The 6926-nt window shown below is 27.3% G+C and overlaps 1 long non-coding RNA gene across 1 annotated transcript; it reads right to left on the bottom strand.

Moving 5' to 3' along the window:
* Positions 1–1360: 1360 nt before the first annotated feature.
* Positions 1361–4383, bottom strand: LOC103308606. The gene is made up of 7 exons (XR_510485.3): positions 4167–4383; positions 3993–4084; positions 3135–3279; positions 2539–2702; positions 2306–2469; positions 2168–2253; positions 1361–1481 (listed from the first exon to the last, which is right to left on the bottom strand). It is a non-coding gene; the product is annotated as an uncharacterized LOC103308606 (long non-coding RNA).
* Between the last annotated feature and the right edge of the window lie 2543 nt (positions 4384–6926).

Here is a 6926-nt window from a genome sequence, read left to right as displayed (position 1 = left end):
TATCAATTATTATGATATGAGTACTTACTAATTTAAGTTCGTATGTACTGGGTGTCGGGTTCTTTGTGTTCACGAAATATAGCGATAAATTGCATTCCTAAAAAAGACAGATGATTTCTACTATTTTCTTTGTAAATGAAAATTTATAGAAATTATTACCATATAGAGTTAAGTAAAGCACGCTACAAATTGCATATCAAAATTATAATTAAATTATTTGAGTTAGTTTTTTATGGACATTTTCATTAGATATTAACTATTGAGAAGTTAAAAACATTACCCAAGTCACAATAAGATAAATAATAGATAACGACTGATGTCTGGTACAGTATGTCTCAATAAGTTATGTTAGAAAACGTCAGTAGAACATGTAGCCTAATATCAAACACATTGAGAAAAAAACATGGTATTGTCAAATTGCTATAGCAATATTTTTAATTTGTTCTAAAAGATAAAGTTATTTGATGAAATTAGCACAAAAAAGTAACTCAAAGTAGGTATGTATAAATTACTTTACATAGAAAGATTAGGTAACTGTTTCAAACTAGTTTTGTAACAGTAACTTGTAACAAAAGATAAGTTGAACCTAGCGGTAACAGTCATTTCATCACAATCATCCGACATAGTTTAAAAAACACAATTTGTAACCACACCAGTAATGCATTTAATTTATTATCTGACTTTTAATTCAATTTATTCATGCATAACTGTCAGTCCGCAGTCTGATTCAAAGTGGGACGGCATTTTGTGTTTTACTTAAATAGTAATCGTTAATAAGAAATGTCTGATGTGTGTGTTGGTGTAAAATAAAAACACTTAAAAAATTATGAAATATTCAAACAATATCTATAAAAAGAAGTTATCCTGTATGTAATAATGTATTTAAAACAATAGGTAACGCACCTATCTAATAAGATTATCATCACAGATTTTAGATACATTTATAAGATAATGCTTGCATCCTAAGAAAATGTTCTACACAACACATAGGTACCAAGTGTAGTATTATAATATGAAAAAAGAAAATTACACGGTTTTTTCAAAATGCTATTAAGATTGTTTCTAGGAATTAATGAAAAAATATATATACAGAGTAAATTAAGAAATAACCACAAAAATGTACCAGATTTAATTAATTTTATTAGCTTTATCAAACTAGTCTTGTTACAGTAACTTGTAAAATAAGTTAATCCCAACACTCATTTACATAGGTAGGCAAATCACTAGACATCATTTTAAAACACAATACATTTGTAACCACACCAGTCATGCTTTTGTTTTATTTATTCATGCATAACTGACAGTCCGATATTTCAAGTGTGATGGCAATAAGTGTTTCGATTTGTTTGATTTATATTTAATGTTTAAAAATATACTCACTAGACGTTTCAACAATGATCAGTCCAACATAAAAGGTACAATCAATATGGTAATCATAATTGTTGACATCTCCAAAATACATTTTTGATGAAGTTACATTTCTGAAATAAAAATTTGATTAGAATAATTTGTGGAAATCTGTTAAATAGATAATCCTAATCAGTATTTAAAAAGATAAATTTTGTTACCCCAGGTATCCGGGTATTAAGACCTAAAGTTATAGTTTTTCCCCATCGGTATAATATAGATTTAATTGATTCGTATTCAAATTTAATTAAAGCACTAAGTACATATTGCTGCATATCATGGTGACAATGAAATGGCGAAAGTTACTTTTTTTCCAAAAGTATTACTAGACCTTGATTATTAAGAAGTACAAAACATAAATACCTAGGTTATAAAAATACATGATATAAATAATCGATAATGACAAATGTCTGGCAATTAAGAAAGACTCTAGGACGTACACATGTTTAATTGCGAAAACTCAAGATACTATTTAAATAATAACTATGACAACTTAGGTCTTAAGTGTTTAGATACTATTTCATAAGTTTTTTAATTATCTCTTGCAGGCTACAAAAATGTTCCCAGAGAACAGATCATCATGATATTATATTGAAAAATATCACTGTTGTGTCAAAATGCAATTATAAAATTGTGGATAAACTTACATTTATATAATATATACTATATAATTTTACACAATGTCAATACAACACTAATCAAACAAAATAAATCAAAAGATTTTAAACTAGCACATACTATTTCCGTAGAGGATACCTACTGCTCAAATCAATGATGTACTGTTAGCTGATATACATTTTCAAAAGCCATAATGCTGTGTGGAAACCATAATATAAATGCTTATAACTGAAATGAAATAAAATTAATACACATTATTTATTATAATATCTATACTTACTAATTTAAACTGTATATGATTCAGACACAATAGGTTTATTTAATGCCTGATTCGTGTTGATGAATACCAATCAGAAGTTTGATAAGAATTACCTCAAGTTGTTGGTTACAAATAGCAGTTGTTATGTATATATATTCATGTGTTGTTCAGTCCCAGGATGTAGACTAAAATATAAAATAACTTTTATAAAAATATAGTTAAAAGTATAGATACTGTTGTTTATAATAACCTACCAATAATACATTATTGTAATATTGCAACACTACACAACTTCCGTATTTCAGATTGTAAGTCTTCAAAAGTGATTGTTGTAGGTAGTAATAACTTGAGGTTCAGTAACACATTGTTTTTTCAATTTTTTTTCGTCTCCCTTGATTCATTATTGTCAATATTGCACCTAGAAATATTTAAACAGTAATGTAAAATAAAATCTACATAGTAAGTGGATAATGAAGGTTTATGAAATTCATCCTGATAGTCACATCGGAACCAACTAATAACTGAGAAATAACATTTATTTTTTTCAAAAAATTGTAAGTATCATAGACATATGTCCTAAACATTTTTACTAAAACTAACAAAATTAGAGTGTTGGTCATTGACAAATGCTTTAAAATTTACAGAAATGTTTAACAATTTTTATAATAACATCTCAAGAGCCTCAGTTTCAAAGTTAGACATTTTTGTCTTGAAAAATTCAAATAAAAAAATCATTTAATCCAGGAGTTATTTCATATTTAAAGCAACTCTTGTTAAAGTTCTTACATATGGAACAAATGGTAATGAGAAGTAGATTGTTAATGCTAATTTTTTCATACAAATTGTGTACCTGTCCATGAGGGTTTCTCGTGTTGCTCATTGTTTAAGATTGTACTACTGGGTGAAAACAAATGTTTTTCGAGATGAAATTGTCATTCTTCAATTGTAGGCGTATAAAATTTTTCTCGGTATTTCTTCAAACCAAACTGAAGGACCTAAATCATATTTATATAATTTTAGTAATCATACAGACAATTATATACAGGACTATTCTTTTATCATTGAACACTCATTATTTCAAAAAGTATTAATGGTTTTGAAAATATTTTTTTGTATAGTTTCAAGTTGTTAAAAAAACAAAGTTTTTATTAAAAAATCATGTTTTTAAATATATTTTTTAAGTTTTTTACTTTTTTGAATGATAACAGAGTTTTAATTTCATATTCCAAAGCAGATTTTTTTCTAAGTATTTTGATACATACAAATCGAATTTGGGACGAGTAGTTTATGAGTTCTAAGTATTTAAATTTTAAAGTTCAGATAGTCTGTGAGGAGTGGTACGGGGTACCCCGTAAAATATTTATCCACTACTCCGCTTGTCTAAACTTCAAATACTTATAACTCATAAACTACTCATCCTAAATTTGATTTGTATGTTTCAAAATACTTAGGAAAATATTCTGCTTTGGAAAATGAAATTAAAACTCTATGTGTCATTCAAAAAAGTAAAAAACTTCAAACATTATAAGGATAAAAAATATTTAAAAAAATATTTTTTTAATAAAAACATTTTTTTTGACAACTTGAAACTATGAAAAAAAAGACTAATTTAATTACTAATGTAATTACTACTTTTTCAAGATAAATTCAATAATAAAAGAATCGCCCTATATATAAGGTTAAATAAAATTGTTTGAATAAATCTTACAAGGACTTAAGAATCTGAATATCTAGATTTTTTACTAGGAAATTATGATGATGTTCCAGGAGAAAAAGTGTAGTCAATACTATCATGTAAATCTAGACAAAATTAAAAAATATTATATTAAATAATTATTATAAATGGATCTCTATAAAAATATTAAAAATCATATCAACTTACCAGGTGAACAAGTTAATGGAAGAGCTGAAATGTATATAGTATTATTGGGAATTGTACGTAGATTTCATTAAAATAATCACGGTTTAAGATATACCTGGTTTAAGGTATATCTTAAACCTTGAAAATAATAAAATGGCCAGTTTAACCGAGTTTTTTAAGTATTGTCAAAAAATGATACAAATTTGAGAAAATAACATAGAGAAATTTGCTTTATCAATAATCGTGATTTGTTAAATGTTGATAACAAGTTCTTAAATATAATTGCGGTTAGGGTCAGGGACGGTTACCAATTTAAACATTGGCCATACAATTGAGTTATGTTTATAGATTTTATCACGGTCTAAAAACCATAGATGTAATATGAGATGGGGGCCGGATGTTAGTTAAGGTTAAGGTTAGGTTAACCTAACCTAACGCCGGAAGGTGGCGCCGAATTAAACCTATATATTCGGAAAGCCAGGAAAATTCTCTATAAGACGTTTATAATTTCATTTTGTACAAAGCTTTCGGGGACATAGTAAAATGCGACCGAACAGCCCAGGGGACCATGTTTTCGAACTGCCGCGCGCATGTACCCATGCGCGGTTTTTCATTTTTCCGACCGTGTTCCGGAAGGTGGCGCCGAATTAAACCTATATATTCGGAAAGCCAGGAAAATTCTCTATAAGACGTTTATAATTTCATTTTGTACAAAGCTTTCGGGGACATAGTAAAATGCTTTCGCCATTTCATTGTCACCATGATATGCAGCAATATGTACTTAGTGCTTTAATTAAATTTGAATACGAATCAATTAAATCTATATTATACCGATGGGGAAAAACTATAACTTTAGGTCTTAATACCCGAATACCTGGGGTAACAAAATTTATCTTTTTAAATACTGATTAGGATTATCTATTTAACAAATTTCCACAAATTATTCTAATCAAATTTTTATTTCAGAAATGTAACTTCATCAAAAATGTATTTTGGAGATGTCAACAATTATGATTACCATATTGATTGTACCTTTTATGTTGGACTGATCATTGTTGAAACGTCTAGTGAGTATATTTTTAAACATTAAATATAAATCAAACAAATCGAAACACTTATTGCCATCACACTTGAAATATCAGACTGTCAGTTATGCATGAATAAATAAAACAAAAGCATGACTGGTGTGGTTACAAATGTATTGTGTTTTAAAATGATGTCTAGTGATTTGCCTACCTATGTAAATGAGTGTTGGGATTAACTTATTTTACAAGTTACTGTAACAAGACTAGTTTGATAAAGCTAATAAAATTAATTAAATCTGGTACATTTTTGTGGTTATTTCTTAATTTACTCTGTATATATATTTTTTCATTAATTCCTAGAAACAATCTTAATAGCATTTTGAAAAAACCGTGTAATTTTCTTTTTTCATATTATAATACTACACTTGGTACCTATGTGTTGTGTAGAACATTTTCTTAGGATGCAAGCATTATCTTATAAATTTATCTAAAATCTGTGATGATAATCTTATTAGATAGGTGCGTTACCTATTGTTTTAAATACATTATTACATAAAGATAACTTCTTTTTATAGATATTGTTTGAATATTTCATAATTTTTTAAGTGTTTTTATTTTACACCCACACACATCAGACATTTTTTCATATCGATCACTAATTAAGTAAAACACAAAATGCCGTCCCACATTGAATCAGACTGCGGACTGTCAGTTATGCATGAATAAATTGAATTAAAAGTCAGATAATAAATTAAATACATTACTGGTGTGGTTACAAATTGTGTTTTTAAACTATGTCGGATGATTGTGATGAAATGACTGTTACCGCTAGGTTCAACTTATCTTTTGTTACAAGTTACTGTTACAAAACTAGTTTGAAACAGTTACCTAACCTTTTTATGTAAAGTAAATTATACATACCTACTTTGAGTTACTTTTTTGTGCTAATTTCATCAAATAACTTTATTTTTTAGAACAAATTAAAAATATTGCTATAGCAATTTGACAATACCATGTTTTTTTCTCAATGTGTTTGATATTAGGCTGCATGTTCTACTGAAGTTTTCTAAAATAACTTATTGAGACATACTGTACCAGACATCAGTCGTTATCTATTATTTATCTTATTGTGACTTGGGTAATGTTGTTAACTTCTCAATAATTAATATCTAATGAAAATGTCCATAAAAAACTAACTCAAATAATTTAATTATCATTTTGATATGCAATTTGTAGCGTGCTTTACTTAACTCTATAGGGTAATAATTTCTATAAATTTTCATTTACAAAGAAAATAGTAGAAATCATCTGTCTTTTTTAGGAATGCAATTTATCGCTATATTTCGTCAACACAAAGAACCCGACACTCAGTACATGCAACTTAAATTAGTAAGTACTCATATCATAATAATTGATACCGTATTAATTGTATTTATTTACAGTTATAAGGATTTATATACACAACAATATTGCTTTGGAAAATGTATTGGTGTATAAATATGGTATGGAGTGAAATGTCATGAACTAACAACTTGAGATTAAAAGCTATGATGAAGATACAAGTTCTGACTTCTACAATGAATGGATTGTTTATATAATATATAAAGTACGTTATACTTCTCATACATTAAATATATAAATTAAATACCTGAGTAAAACACAAAATGCCGTCCCACTTTGAATCAGACTGCGGACTGTCAGTTATGCATGAATAAATTAAATTTAAAGTCAAATAATGTATTCAATGCATTACTGG

Source organism: Acyrthosiphon pisum, unplaced genomic scaffold (assembly GCF_005508785.2).
Source record: "Acyrthosiphon pisum isolate AL4f unplaced genomic scaffold, pea_aphid_22Mar2018_4r6ur Scaffold_21066;HRSCAF=22934, whole genome shotgun sequence".
Classification (NCBI taxonomy): domain Eukaryota; kingdom Metazoa; phylum Arthropoda; class Insecta; order Hemiptera; family Aphididae; genus Acyrthosiphon; species Acyrthosiphon pisum.
The sequence above is the reverse complement of the archived record's forward strand: the minus strand, read 5'-3'. Positions and strand labels throughout refer to the sequence as shown.